Below are 16,554 nucleotides of genomic sequence, written 5' to 3'. Positions count from 1 at the left end.
AATTAGCGACTTTGAATTTGAAAGGACCAGTGTGTAGTTATAATGTGTATGTGTGTTTAATCACTGAACATTTAGAATTGTAAAGCGTATGAAGCTCTAGAGGGTTTTTATTTTGTATTTTTATGTTACCAGTTAGGTTCTCTAGAAAGGGAAGGGTGAACGGTGGGTATTGAGTTGGTTTGCAGTTGGTTGCAATCCGTAACCTCACCTCTAGATGCCACTAATTCCTCACAGTGGTCCCTTCGTAAATACAAAAAATCTACATAAAAAATCTATTTGGAAATGCTACAAAATGAACAAAGTCAAAGCCATTATGCCCTGTGACTCAGTTTGAAACTGTAATCAGTCAAATCAGCTGTGTTGGCTGGAGCGGAAACCAGCAGACACTTGAGCCTCAATGGCACATGATTGAAAACCATTGGTATTATGTGCAGTACTGGCTGACGTTTCTGGGAAGTGGTACTGTACGCACATTGATTAACTAGCCATGTTTCTGACACAAAACTCATCACTCCCAAACTCATCATCGTACAGTAAGTCCGATGATCATCCCCTAGAACTGACATTGAGAGACATTAAAAAGACATTTCTATGATGACTAATATGTTAGTGCATTTACTTACCTCACCGTAAAATAGGCTCCCTCCTTTTGCTTTTCACCTTATCATGAAAAATGGCATCATTTAGTTTCCTATAGAGCCATTTTGACAACATGACAATTGCATGATCGGTCTGCTACCCACTTACTCAATATTCCCACACAGACAACTAATTTTCCTTGAATAAATAATGGCAATCTATTCAAATAATGTTATAATAACGCTGTCATTGGTGACCTACATTTATGGGGGTATAACATTAATCATACAGCCTGGGTGGGAAGCAGCAACCTGCTATAAACCAAGGGAGGCCATTCAGCCGAAGTACCAGGGGAGCCCCTGTCTTTCTCTGGAACAACACACCACATTACTAAATGCTGGGCTTGAGGAAGGTAACCTCGCTGTGGAGTGCAGGGATTTGCGTGTGGACAGTGGGACTGTTAAAGCCGCCCGCTGGCCCCCCTTCAATACACAAAGGAAGTGTTTTGAAAATGACAGATTCATTACTGGTTTCTGCTCAACCCTGAATACAACAGAGTATTTGTACCCATGGGTGGTGGAAGTCAAAGTTTTAAAATAATCAAACATGAGCAGAGGAAGGCAATCCAGACAAAAACAACGATTGCAAGATGTCAATTCAATAAAAACAAGGCTGTAATTTCCAAGGGACACAAATGACCATTCAAGGTTTTAAAACTAATGAAAATGGAATGTAATTTAATCAGTTTTACCTTTTATTGTATGCTAAAGAAATTGATTTTAGATGTTTTATAAGAATACTGTAATGTTTCTTTGCCTTTAAAAAAACCAAAAACCTTTTAAATGACTTCAATTGTTTTTTCACATATTTTGTAACATACATTTGTGTAAAGCAGGTGTTTATAGGCAATAGATTGTTGACCGTTTCTGACTTGCTGACTGACTTTTCTTCTGGTTCCACTATGAATTACACATTTCTAGTGTTGTAGTCAAGATCCTCCAATCACATCCCAAGCTACAGCCTTGTTATTGAACGGTCTTGACATCAGATCTCGAGTCCTATATGTCCGAGACCAAGACAAGACCAAGAACAAATGCGGTCGATTCTTACACAAGACCAAGACCGGGATCGAGTACTACAACACTACACATTTCTGATTTGAATGTCTCTACAGCTACTTAATGGATTACCATTACATTTGGTTCACACATTCCAGTTATCCTCAGGATGATTTGTTTACTTTCGTGACTTATTTTCAAGAACCATTATCAATTCAAAGAATCATTGTTTGACCACTCATTTTGTTTATGACTAAATTATTTCAAAGTGATTTACACTCTCTTGACTCTGAAAAAGACGCAACTGCTTCTAATCTTGTGTTTTATCCCTGTCCTCCGGTAGACCTATACTTTGGACAAAGTCACTGAAGTCTCTCCATAATATGACAGTCCCCTCAGCCTCAGTTGTACTTGTGTCCAGTTCTTATTAACACATTTTCACATGCTAACACACTGAAAATGTTTAGCATTATACTTGTTAAATATCAACATGTTAGCATTTATCTTAAGGCACTTGTCTTTAGTACAAGTACAGCCTCACATGAAGTGTAGTCATCACACCACATCACTGCAAGGTGAGTTATGAGTCTGTGATGTACACATGTATTGTATCTTGTCTTTTCAAGATTAACTTTGCCTATGGCACAGTTTTCTAGCAACATTCTAACAACAGTAGTGTCGTTTTTTTTTATAGTAAAACAAAAAATAGTAAAAAATGGACTACAAGCACACTCTCAACATCAGTATGAAGTAGTTTCATCACAATCTTCCCTGATTGAAGCATATTTTCTGGTGCCTCTAGGAGAGAATATTATCAAGTTAATGTAAAACTAACATCATTACACCCGCGAACCAGAACAGCTGAACAGCAGGGAGCCATGTTCTCAGTAACCACTCTCCCACTGTTTCTCGTTACAGATTAATGAACTCTGTGTCAAGCAGCACTCCATTTCATTTTGCCCTCAGTAAATGTATTTTCATCATTATTAAATCATAAACAAACATAGGAGCTTGTCTTGCTTCACTGCTTGCACTAGGTTTTAATGTTTTATATGGGACTCTTAATTGGTTTTAGCTCTTCAGTGTAATGCCAACATCCCATTTTTTTGTATTATAGCGCTATAACTTAGTCTTACAGTTTTTTGTGCTTTATGTTTTACAATAAAAGTAATATGTGAATTTGTAGGCTGGAGCCTGGGAAATAAAACTGTATATAGAAAGTTCATTTATTTTCACCTCAATCACATTTCATACCGTATATCTTTGTTTCTTAGCTTTTCCCTTTCCCTTTGTCCCTGAGCTTGAATATAAACATGCCGACTTTCAAGACACTTTTTTTTTTTATTACAGTTTATCACCCTTTTACCCAAATAACTTGTATAGTAACAATGTCGGCTGCAATAATGGTAAAATGCATTGACAAAGTTGTGTGTGTTTTAAAGACAATGACATAACCTTCAGTAAGATCCATGGACTGTACTGTAGGTGATCATACAGTATGCATTTCTACAAATAGTGCTGTATTCACATCACACTTAGAAACTTAACAACTGTTTCATTCCACAAAATACTGTCACACATGTATAATGCCTTTCAAACAAGTAATTCAAGCCAACAGCTTCCAAAGCCAGACTTCCAGCTGAAAGGATCTCTGATGTTAATGTGTGTTAAACAGCCAGGTTAGAGTATCCCATTAAGAATGGATGGATGAATGGTGAGCCATGGACGGAGGGGACACTTGAGGTCATTTCTCTCTCTCTCTCTCTCTCTCTCTCTCTCTCTCTCTCTCTCTCTCTCTCTCTCTCTCTCTCTCTCTCTCTCTCTCTCTCTCTCTCTCTCTCTCTCTCTCTCTCCATGAGTCAGAGGCAGTCAGGCTAGTCCGGATCCCCTGGTCCACTAGAGACTAAATCAGTTCCAGCAGACTCCTTGTAGTGATAAAGTTTACAGACAGATAATACACAAAAGTCTAATGAAATATTAAATATTAATCAGAATATTTATATACATGACTTTTGCCTTAGGATCCGGATGAGTGAGTCAAGAGAAGTGTTGACCTTTCTTGAGGTTTAATGGACCCATGAGAACTTTATAATGCATCACTTGATAACCCCATAACCTGACATTCATCAAAACGTACTGTAACTTAAATAAATGTATATTTCTGTATTTGACATATTAATACTACCATACTACGTTTCTGATTAGCGTCATTCATGTAAAAAGGGAAAGCTGACACTTTTGCAGGACCAATGACATGATAAATCTTTTTCTAAACCTTAATCTATACCTCAATAAAAAAAAAAGGTTTCGAACAATGTCCTTAAAATAATTCAAGTTTCCCTCCTCGCACTACCTGTAGGCCTACTGTATGTGTGTCTGCTTGGCAGGGGAGACTTCCAGAGAAGCCACTGGTCCTAGCATAGCTTTTTTTTGTAGAAATTGTCAGTTGCTATAAGCACGAGAAGTCCTTGAGTATAGAGTCATAAATGTGTGCACAAAATATTAGGCAGATGGCAGCAGCAGTTTCAGAGATTAGCCAAGACATCAGAGACAATCACTCACACTTGCACCATCGTGACCAATATAGCCCCATCTTTCTCATGTGACTGCTGGTCTTGCACTTACCGATGCACGTAATTCTGCTAGAGCATACAGCCATGAAACTAAGAATACTACTAAGACACTACAGTGTAGTGTCTTAGTAAAGAGCAGTGAAGCTTTTCTGGTGGCTTTTAGTAGTAGTGTAGACTACACTACTACTAAAAGCCACCAGAAAAGCTTCACTGCTCCCCAATGACTTTTAATTGCGTTAATATCTGTTTACTGTAATACTTTTTTGTTCAAGATTATACATCTATTCTGTAGATGTTTTTATTTTTATTTCGCATTGGAATATTTTGTGTAACCGACAGTAGGGAACAGTATGAAAGACACAGTGGCAATAAAGTGGACTAAAAATAGACCTTAAAGGCTGTACTGGTCAACACATAACTTCTGTTTAAAATGTACTTGCTAAATTTGTCAGACATGTCTCATATTTTGATGGCCTACTGTACCACCATCTCTCCTTTCATAATTACTAGTGAAAAGAACAAGGTCTGCTGTTGAGTCAGAACTGATTAGCCACTTGTTGGCCAACGACACGTCTGACCTGCATAAGTCACTCCATAAGAAACTTTTAATTGAATTTAGATTCAGGCAGCGCTAATTTAAGGAGATGGTCTGCCAACGAGACGAGAATCTTCGGTGACTCACAACATTTAATCATACAGTGATAATATCTGCCCTGAACAGCTCTGGTCACGTTTCCAATTGGATAAATGTACTTTACAGTATGTGACAAATCCACTCCATTTCATGCTGTATGTGAGCGACCAACTGCAGTAGTCTTCTGCACACTGTCCTAAAGCAGAGGTCCCGTGAGCCTGGAAGAAGAGTAATGAGTTAACTGCAGCATGAGATCATTAAAATGAACAGTGCTGCTACCTCACTTGCTGTGCCTCAGGCATTGGGAGGTTATGTTTACTGATTTAATGATAATGTCTCTCCATTGTTTATTAGAAAAATGTAATTGTCAATTCTGATACGACTTTGTGATAATAGAAAAATGTAATAATTATTCAGTGTTTTTCTCCCCATGGGACCAAAACTATTGAGTAAAACAGACTGATGTTTACTGATGTGTGTTGTTTGAATATAACAGGCTTATAATTGATTTGTCCTCCAGCGAGACTTGATTATTTTTTAAAGAAAACCGCCTTCACTGTAGCACATTTAGTCAGCATTCACATCCCAAATAACATCCCAAAATACTTTATTCATAGGTAGTGTTGTCTGACGTGATGACAAAACATTTCCATCCAAGTCATGACCATCTTTTGAACAACTGCTATGACATTTCGTATAGTTTCCACATTTAGGTCATTTGAGGATCTGTGGGCTTTGCAGCCTTTAGAAACCCTTTGAGATGAAGGAAAAGGCTTATGTCAGCTAACAATTCCACCAAACTCAAATTGTGTTCTGTGGATTAGAAAATAAGTGAATCCTTCCTCACTGTTGACTGGTATAGACTTTAGTTACACAGTGTGTAACACACCACGAAGACTTCTTATCGAACATCATCTTAATTCTGCAGATGGGCATGAACGGTGAAAGGCAGAATTTTGTCTTTGTGTATTTTGTGATGAAGGCTATAGCTGCAAGTCCACTGGATTGGAGGACACTTTGTCTTTCTGAAACCATAAGCCTTTCAGCTTGGTATAGAGTAGGTTGCTGGCCTTGTTGTATTTTATGAATCCAGCGACATTGGTTCATTGCGTCTCAAATGTCTGAATTCTAAGTGTCTGTTTTCTCTGTTCAGGTCGGCACGTGGAAACCACATTTATATAAGGCAATTGTAAACCTCTCAGCAATGTTTTGATACAAATATAGGTTGCAGTAGGGTTTACTAGTGCTCAAGAGGAAAAGAGAGAGTAAGTAAAATATATAACAGATGAATAAGAGGTTACTGACAAGCCTAAAAGAAATACAAATTAGAAAAAAGCAACTGGGGGAGTGGGGGAGGGTTAACTGAGTAACACAGCTTAATACAATACTGATATCCTCCAAGCTCATTTCTATATATGGTATTGTCTATGTAAAGAGGGGTGAGGGTTGGCGGGTGTTTGTGTGTGTGTGTTTGTGTTTGTGTGTGTGTGTGTGTGTGTGTGTGTGTGTGTCGTCACAGTCACGGATGACCCTTAATGATAAATTAAAATGCCCGAATATCAATTTACTGCTCACTTTTAAGAAAAAATAGTATCTAGTGAATCCCAGTGGTTATCACACTTTCACAATTTCTTTGAGTAAAACATCTATAAAGTAGAGACCATCTTCAACTTTTATTAGAAGTAAAGTGTTGTTTGGCTCTGTTTCCCTATACACATGGTTAAGGGCCAGATTACTTTTCTTTGTTTATTTATAGCATATCAAATATTTCTACTGTCAAGTACTGTGAAGTGTTTACAGTGAGGGTAATCTAGGTCCAACCATACTGTAACCTTTTAACACCCCCATGCATTAGTGAGCTGTGAACACCAGACAGACACATAGAAAGACAAAGAACACTGAGGTACGAGGGCCTTTGGACAACTTCTCTGTATTCATGGAGTGCAGTCAGGTTTTCTCCTTCAGCAGATACAGCTACAGCAGAAGAAGAGGGTGAGGAAGAAGGCATGTGCAGACCAGCATAGCATAAAGGCATCATGGATCATCAGTTCCCAACGCTTCTGGGCCTTGTGCTTTTCTCCGAGAGCCACTCAGGGCATTCACTAACTTTATGAAAAGGGCCATGGATTAATTCCTCCAGCCCCCTGGTGACCACTGCACTATGAAATGCAGTAAATGCTAAAGCTTGAATGCTATGAGAGCTTTCTTTTCAACTACCCATCGCCCTCAGCCCCTTTTACGTTATGCCTCAGCTCACAGAGAGCCCTGAGAGCCTTACAAACTGTGACACAGTAACACAGAGACTATAAAATACGGGTTTCTGTACCGAAGATGATCGTTGTGCAAGACTTGACATTGTCCAAATGTCAGTTTTTCTGGGAGCGACCACTGTATGTTTTGTGTATAGCTGTGGGCTTATTTCATACAGTAGCAACCAAAGAACAATTGAAATACAGCATTTGCAAAAGTAATGAAAACTAAATACATTATAAAATATGAAAGGCAACGACTAGGAGCCAGATACAATTTTTCTTCTATCAACAACTAGGTCATACTGCAGGGAAATTCAATTCAAATGAGCAGTATATTTAATAACATCAGCAGTGATATGGGAAGACAGGGAAAATTGAGGCTATAAGCTAAGGTGCGTAGAATAATGGTGTTGACAGTGATCAAATGACAAAACAGAGTGTTTTATCTGATGTTACAAGACTTATAACGAACACATTAAATGTTGGTAACAACAAAGCCAGGGGATAGACTAACACAAACACAGAAGACCCCCCAAACACAACACATTGCAGAGGTAAATATCTGCAATCACAGTGGCTGCTCATACAGAAGGGATGGGTGAAGTGGAGATGGGTTTGAACCTCCTCCATTTGACCTTATTCAAAGCTGCAACTGACCTTGAATCTGCCATGATCCCCGGTAATTTACTGGGGCCAGACTTATACATTCCCTGCTGGGCTTTCCTAAATGAAAGGAGGACAAGAGAAAGAGGACCTCTGATTGCTGGAGAGCCACCAAACACACAAACAGAAGCCATGCCTGTGAAGTGTTTCAGTCTGATTTGGATACCCTTCAGAAATGGAAGACCACAGAAACAGGCAGTCCAGGCTACACTGTGAAATTGGTTGCTCCAGAAAATCAAGTCACGCTTGTATGGCATTCAATTTGATGTCACCTGTTTGGAGACAATGCAAGAAGACTATCGTTTTCTTGGTATCAAATGTCATTATAAATATCACAATTTGGGCCGCTAACGAGCAGAGGCCCAAATGTGGCAATAATAGCTTCAACAGCTTGAAATGTAAGATAGTAATAACATTTAAAATAAAAAAATAATAATATTAAAACAAATAAAAATAATGATATTGATAAAAGTGAAAACAATTATATAAAAAAATAGTACAAATACCTCAAAGTAATAATAACAATAATGTTAAAACCAATAATAATACAAATAATTTGAATTTATTACAATGTATGCGTGTTTATGTGTATTCCGTTTTTAATTTCTGCTTAATGAGTTATGTTACAAACCTCCTCACTATGTATGACCTTAGAATGTGGGCACTGGTCCAAATTTCAGCAAATAAAGCTGTAATTCAAGCAGCCAGCAAGGCAAGGAAGCTATTTGGGAACAATAATAAGCCTGACCCCCAAAATGACCCCATTTCCAAACGAATGTTCACAGTCAACACAAACACCTTGATTCATGAGTCAATAGGTAGTGAGGAGGGGGCAAGCGAATCCACCCAACAGATGGTGTCAACATACAGCAACATTAACAAGCACGGTACACACAACAACACTTTCGTGTTTGTGTTGCCTTAGATTCAAGAAGAAAACATCCAATTTCCATATTATTATTTAATTTACGTTTTCTGCTGTACACTACACTGGTGTTAAGGTGAATATTATTGCATGTTTTAGGCACTTGTGACTTAACTATGATTTAAGTCACGCATCACTAAGCCATCAGGGTGGGTGGAGGGGGTCAGGAGGACGGGACTGAGCTGACCGCCCAGGGGCACAGCAGAGGACCAGGAAGGGATCTCGGGCGGATGGCCCGGGGGCAAGGCAGAAGCCGAGAAGGGGGGCTCGGGTGGACGGCCCGGGGGCAAGACAGAGTCCAAGGTGGGGGTTATGGAGGGGCGAAGGCCACCGCGGGCGAACTCAGGGGGCCGAGCATGAGGGCGAGGGCCGCGGCCGGAAAAGTCAGGGGGCCGAGCATGAGGGCGAGGACCGCGGCCAGGAAAGTCAGGAGGCCGGGCTCCAGGGCGAAGACCGTGACACTCAGGGGGCCGGGCTCGAGGGCGAAGGCCGTGGCCCTCAGGGGGCCGGGCTCCAGGGCGAAGACCGCGGCTCTTAGGGGGCCGGGATCGAGGGTGAAGACTGCGGCTCTCAGAGGGCCGGGCTCGAGGGCGAAGGTGTGTTGGTAGGACCCCCGGCGAGACAGATGATGGCGGGGCCTCCAACGGAACAGGACAAGGGGTTGGCAGTATCCCCGGCAGGACAGGTGATGGCGGGGCCTCCAACTGGACTGGACATAGAGCTGGCAGGACCCCCAGTGGAACCTCCAAAGGCACGGGATATAGAGCTGGCAAGATCCCCGGTAGAAGAGTAGTCGGTGGGACCTCCAATGGGACAAGACCTGGAGTTGCCGTCAGGCCGGTACGCCGACAGGAGACGAGGTTCTGGAGTCGGGACCATGGCTGTTGGGCCCGGTACTTGAGCCGGAACCACGGCTGGAACTGGGTCCGGCACCATGGTTGTATGGGTAGGTTCTGGAGCCGGATCCATGGCTGTGGATACCAGAACTGAAGCCTGGATCATGGCTGCTGGAGCCGGTTTTGGAGACGGACCCATGGCTGTGTGGGCTGGTTCTGGAGATGGAACCATGGCTGAGGGGACCGGAACTGAAGCCTGGATCATGGCTGTAAGGTCCGGTTCTGGAGCCGGAAACATGGCTGTAATGTCCGGCTCTTGAGCCGGAACCATGGGTGTATGGGCCGGCTCTGGAGCCGGAACCATGGCTGTAAGGTCCGGTTCTGGAGCCGGAAACATGGGTGTGTGGACCGGCTCTGGAGCCGAATCCATGGCTGCCGGGACCGGTTCTGGAGCAAGGACCATGGCTACTGGGACCAGAACTGGGTCTGTAACCATGGCCGCTGGGGGTTGAACTGGTTCTGTAACCATGGCTGCTGGGGGTTGAACTGGTTCTGTAACCATGGCTGCTGGGGGCTGAACTGGTGCTGGAACCATGGCCCTTTGGGCTCGTGCTGCTAACCTGGCCTTGCGACTCCTTTTAGGAGCCGTTTGGAGGCTGCGTGGACCTCCAAAAGCCAGACGAGTACCAGCGAATGGCTCCTGGACTGTAGCAAACACTGGGTGAGAAGCAGGGGCTGACGCCAGACGGACCACACCAATGCGTGTGGTATCAAAAAGGGAATCTGGAGACCTGGGTCTATCAGGATCGGGAAAACAACCAAATCTTGATTCTCCATCGTAATCTTGCATGCATCTGCCAGAGCAGCCTCTCGCTGCTGAACCCTGACCTCTCCCATCCATCGATTAGCGCAGTTAGTCAAAGAGAAGGTATAATCCAATAGTTCCTTCTCAAAAGGATCTGCTGGGCGCATATCTCTGGTCGGTTCGTACTGTTACGGTGTGTGTAGGAAGCAGGACCCAAATGCAGATTAAAGTGACAAAAATAACTCCTTTATTTCAAGGCTAAACTATTAACAAAGACTGAACAGAACACTCAGCACAGACCAAGTCATTACACAAGACGAACCGACAAAGACAGACAGAAAAACCAGAACTTAAATACACACAAGACTAATCACACAAACAAGACACAGATGAGGAGGGAGGAGCAAATACAGGGACACCATGTGAACACAATCGGGTAAATTAGACACACCAGGGAAACTAACGACAGGGAACCACAGACAGATCTCAACAAGACAAAACCCAACACAGACAGATCGTGACAGTTTGTGTGTATGAATGTATTTTTTGCAGAGGGCGTGAGGGTTGGAGATCATGAAACTACATAATTTAATTATACATACATATTGCATTCAACTAACTTGTATATTTCTTTAAGTTTGCTCATTTTGTGAAGGACTTTTTTATTGGGAATGTCTTTTTCCTTGAAATACTTATTGTTAAAAACAATTATTATTTGTTTACAGGTTTCAGTAAATTGCAAGAGTTTCACTAGCCTGCTGGTCCTTTACACACAGCTATCACATATTTGATTTGATATGATCATTTGATATACTTTATTAATCCCCATGGGGAAATTGTTTGCTGCCATTTTGGAAGGGTAGGGAACGGTGCCTTGCTCAGGGATACCTCGGTAGCACTTGGTCTTGCCGGGACTTGAACTGGTGACCTTCCAGTTGCCAAGCCAAGTCCCTATCGACTTCGCCACCACCGCCCCACCATACATATGCATACATTGTAGTGCCAGGAAAAGGGAGTCGGAGGCGGTGTATTAAGAACAGAGTTCCAATCTTTATTAGCCATTAATAACAGAGAGGTTATCACATGAACTGCTCTGCTTGACGAGCTAGCAGGAATGGAAGCTAACGCTACAGGTGGTCCCACTAAAGGGTCCGTGTGGCAACACAATACGAGAGGTGAATTATGTCCAATAACGTGTCACCTCACAAGCCCCCCCAGAATTCACGTGTAAACAAAATCCGTATGCCGGGGAGGAACAATCCGCCTGCCCCCACGAGACCTGCGCACCGGAGTCGGTACAGCGACCTCCGCCCGTGCGGCCCCTGACAGAGGAGGGACCGGAACAACAGGTCCACACTCCCTGACAGGAATCAAAGCCGGGGATCGGCCCCGTCTCGGCGGCCGAGCCAGCACCACCGGCCGGTCCACGTCCAAGTGAGCAGCCTTCACCCGGTCAACCGAGACGTGCTCAGCCTTACCGCCCATGTCGACCACCAGGTGTTTTTCACCGTGTTCCAAAACCCGGAAAGGTCCATCGTAAGGGGGCTGCAGGGGGCCTCTGTGTGCGTCGTGACGAATGAAGACGTGCCCAGCCGAGCGTAGCTCCGCGGGATCTTGAGACCCTGGCGCTCCATGCTGAGTAGTCGGGACTGGAGCGAAAGCCTCCGCCGCGTCACGCAGAAAAACTCGCTGGGCCGTGGCAGACCAGGGAGCTGATGCATTTGGGAGGAAATCCCCCGGAACTCTCAGCGGCTGACCGTAGACCATCTCCGCTGTAGAACACTGCAGATCTTCCTTAGGTGCGGTCCTCAGGCCCAGCATCACCCAGGGCAGCTTGTCGACACAGTTACCGTCCATAAGGCCGGCCTTGAGGGCCGCCTTGAGGGCCGCCATCATGGAGCGATGAAAACGCTCGCAGAGGCCGTTAGCCTGAGGGTAGTAAGCGGTAGTCCTGTGCAGCTTAACCCCCAAACCGCCTGCCACAGCATTCCAGAGCTCGGACGTGAACTGAGAGCCCCTGTCTGAGGAAATGTCTGACGGGGTGCCAAAACGACACACCCACGTTGCAATGAAGGCCCGGGCAACGTCTGCGGCTGATGTCGAAACGAGCGGAACCGCCTCCGGCCAACGGGTCGTTCTGTCCACCATGGTGAGGTGGTAGGAAAACCCCTGAGAGGAAGGCAACGGACCAACCAGGTCAATGTTGACGTGATCCTCTCAGGCACCAGGAAACGCTCCAACGGGGCCTTCGTGTGGCGGTGCACCTTAGCGCGTTGACAAGCCATGCACTTCCTGGACCAAGTCCTCACGTCGCACGTGTGACAGGCCGTGCACAGCCTTGAACACAGGACGCCTCCAGCTGGCAGGGACAACAGGCCGCGCCAGGCCCGTAGAGACGTCACACAGGAGAGTAATACCCGCGTCGCCAAACACCACGTCCTCCAAGCGCAGCCCCACGCTCTCCACCTTCAGAGCCTGGACGCCGGGATCTGTGACCTGGTCCGCCGCTATGCGAGTATAGTCCAGACCCAACTGGATGGCACCGATGACGACCCTGGAGAGGCAATCAGCAACCAGGTTCGACTTGCCAGCCACGTGCTTAATGTCCGTAGTGACTGCCAAGCGCCCTCCATCCACTGCTCGTGCACTGCGCCGACCTTGTAGTCCGACGCGTCCGTGGTGATGGAGATGGGAGCCGTAGATGACGGGTGTGCCAGCAAAGCCGCCTGAGCCAACGCGGTCTTGACCTCAGCAAAAGCGCCGTCCGCCTCTGCTGTCCAGTCGATCTCCTGGACGGGGGTCTTGCCTTTCAACGCTTCATACAGCGGCCACATGATGTGTGCGGGCCGGGCGATGAAACGGTGGTAGAAAGTTACCATCCCCAGAAACTCACGGAGCGACCGGGCTGTGAGCGGGCGAGGAAAAGACGCAACAGCCTCCACCTTCGCTGGCAGAGGTGTCGCACCGCCCTTGGTGATGCGGTGCCCCAGGAAATCAATGTCAGACACACCGAACTGGCACTTTGCAGGATTGATGATTAATCCGTGTTCGTTGAGCCGTGTGAAAAGGGCTCGGAGGTGGGACAGGTGCCCCTGCACTGAATCGCTGGCGACGAGTATGTCGTCGAGGTAGACAAACACAGACGGCAGGTCCCGCAGCACCGAATCCATCAGGCGCTGGAACATCTGAGCGGCATTCTTGAGTCCAAAAGGCATCCGCAGGAACTCAAAAAGTCCAAAAGGCGTTATCACTGCTGTCTTGGGAATGTCCAGGGGGTGCATGGGCACCCGGTGGTATCCAAGCACCAGGTCCACCTTGGAAAACACCCCCGTACCGGCCAGATGCGTCGAAAAGCAGATAGCGGTCAGGCGTAGTGGCGTCGTTGAGTCGGCGGTAATCCCCGCACGGGCGGAACTCGCCGTTCGGTTTGGGAACGACGTGCAGGGGAGAAGCCCAAGGACTGTCGGAGCGGCGGACAATGCCCAGGCGCTCCATGGTTGCGAACTCCGCCCTCGCTACAGCCAGCTTAGAAGGGTTCAACCGCCGGGCCCTGGCGTAGACAGGAGGACCCCCGGTAGTGACGTGGTGTTCCACGCCATGCTTAGTGGTAAGCGCAGAGAAGGTGGGCAGCGACAGGTCTGGAAACTCGACCAACAGTCTGAGAAACGTGTCTGCCCCTGACAGCGAGCCTGACAGCCCGTCGTACGCTGCGCTGCCAAGTGTGCACACGAGGGACGAAAACGTTAAGGCATCAACCAAACGCCTATTCTTAACGTCCACTAAGAGTCCATGAGCACACAAAAAATCCGCTCCGAGGAGGGGAAAAGAAATGTCCGCTGTCACGAAATCCCAGCTGAAACGCTGTCTTCCGATGTACAGACACATAGGCCTCACGCCGTACGTGCGAATGGGACCGCCGTTAGCCGTCTTCAATCGCGGTCCGTGCCCCCCACGGGCGACATCTTCACTCGACGCTGGAACTACGTTCCGTTGAGCGCCCGTGTCACACAGAAACAGGCTCCCCGAAACGCTGTCGCTGACGAAGAGGAGCCTGCACGTGCGCTGGCGCTCAGAGCCACTACTGAGCGCCGGCCCCTCCGTTTCCCGGGGGTTTGTAGCTGCATGGAGCGATGCATCTCTTCGCCCTTGTCCCGAAACGTGCGTGGTAAAAGCACTCTCCGGCGTCTCCACGCCGGCTCGCCACAGCCGTGTCCGGCCTCCGCCATGCTTTCTTGACTGCAGGTGGGCCGCTGAGCGTCGCGGCTAACGTCTCTGCACCGGGCTGTTGTGTAGCCAGGAAAAAACGATCTGCTTCCTCAGCCAAAGCACGGGGCTCCGTGACAGGCGTGTTGGCCAGCGCCGTCTGTACCCGGGGAGGCAAGTGACGCAGGAAAATCTTCGTGAATAAAATCCGGGGATCTTCCCCCCCTAGCAGATTTAGCATTTTCTCCATTAGCTGGGATGGCTTGCTGTCTCCTAGGCCTTGAATGTCAAGTATCTGGCGGGCCCTTTTCTTAGCAGATAAGCTAAATGTCTTAAGGAGAAGGGCCTTAATCGCCTCATATTTGCCATGATGTTGGGGGGCTGCGATGAATCCCACCAACCTGGACGACGCAGAGCTGCCCAGCGCTGCTACCACATGGTAGTATTTCAGGTCCCCGTCACGGACCTGTCGGCAGGCGAAGTGCGCCTCCACGTGTGCGAACCATGCCTCCGCGGCGTGCTCCCAGAATTCCGGCAGCTTTACGAACACATCGCGTTCAGCCATGCTCGTTAATTTCCCGGAAACTTTCTCGGAAAAGTCAAGGTCACCAGTGTAGTGCCAGGAAAAGGGAGTCGGAGGCGGTGTATTAAGAACAGAGGTCCAATCTTTATTAGCCATTAATAACAGAGAGGTTATCACATGAACTGCTCTGCTTGACGAGCTAGCAGGAATGGAAGCAACCTGATCTCACCAGAATGCGTGACTCCACCACGACTCCTTAACACCGCATTGCGTGGTGGACTCACAAACTTTGTTACATTTACGTGTCTGCACCACGCAAACAACCCCAATGTAAAGTGAACGAGGCTCTTTTGTCGTGGTGCACACACGCATTTCTACAACGTCCTGCAGTGAGCTTTTATTCTATAAAACGTTTTTTAAATCTACTTTATAGCTTGTAGTAACTCACGGGAGGCTTCTTTTATTTTATTTGTATTCATAATAATTTTTATTTTTCGTCAGAATGTATTATGGTGCATTAGTTACGAATTTTTGTTCTCAAAAAACAGTGCATTGTGTGTAATACAACTGTGATTTTAGTTAGTTTTTAAGGAAGGCCAGAGCTTCAGCTGTGTCCAGTGGTGTAGTGGGGATTTTTTTACTGGGGGGACGCTATTTTAAATTAGGTCATCCCAAACAATGCCACACAAGTGCGCACGCGCGCAGTGCACTCACAAAACGGGCAGACAGGTCCACAGAAACTACCGGTATGCTTAGTCCTACTTTAGTTACTGTACTGCAAAAAGCAGACTGCGCTGTGCTCAACACACACACAGACTCAAAACCATGGACACACAGGCACATACGTTACATAAACAATGTATAGGCCTAAATTGCATAAGCTACAGTATTGCAACTAAGCAGACAGCGCTGCTTTTCTCTCTCTCTATCTCCACTTTCAAAATCTATTTAAAACTCATAACAAACAAACAAAATTCCCAAAGTTGTCCTGAAATTAACTTATTAAATAAACAAAACGAAAAATATATATAGCCCACTAATGCAAACATTGAATCTGGACTGGAAATTATTCTGATTAGGCCTAGCCTACATTTCAAATAAGCAGACAGCGTGTGCTTTTCACACACACACACACACACACACACGCACACACACACACACACACACACACACACACACACACACACACACACACACACACACACACACACACACACACACACACACACACACACACACACACACACACACACACACACACACACACCCCTTGCGTTTTGAAGACTGATAAATCCGAAATGGATGAACAAACTTTGCAGCCCAGTTTCCCAGCTTTGCAGTCTATCCACGGGTATGCCTCTTGTTTATTCCGCCACATCTCCTCCATCCATACCTCTGGGAAAGGTGAGCTTGAGCTAGCCAGGGGAATGTTGCTAGCGCAGCTAACGTGCACGTTAGCTAGCATTATCCACGTCTTTAGGCGGCTCTTCTGATGATGTACTG

The sequence above is a fragment of the Pseudochaenichthys georgianus genome, chromosome 5, assembly GCF_902827115.2.
Source record: "Pseudochaenichthys georgianus chromosome 5, fPseGeo1.2, whole genome shotgun sequence".
Lineage (NCBI taxonomy): Eukaryota > Metazoa > Chordata > Actinopteri > Perciformes > Channichthyidae > Pseudochaenichthys > Pseudochaenichthys georgianus.
This window is presented reverse-complemented; position numbering follows the sequence as displayed.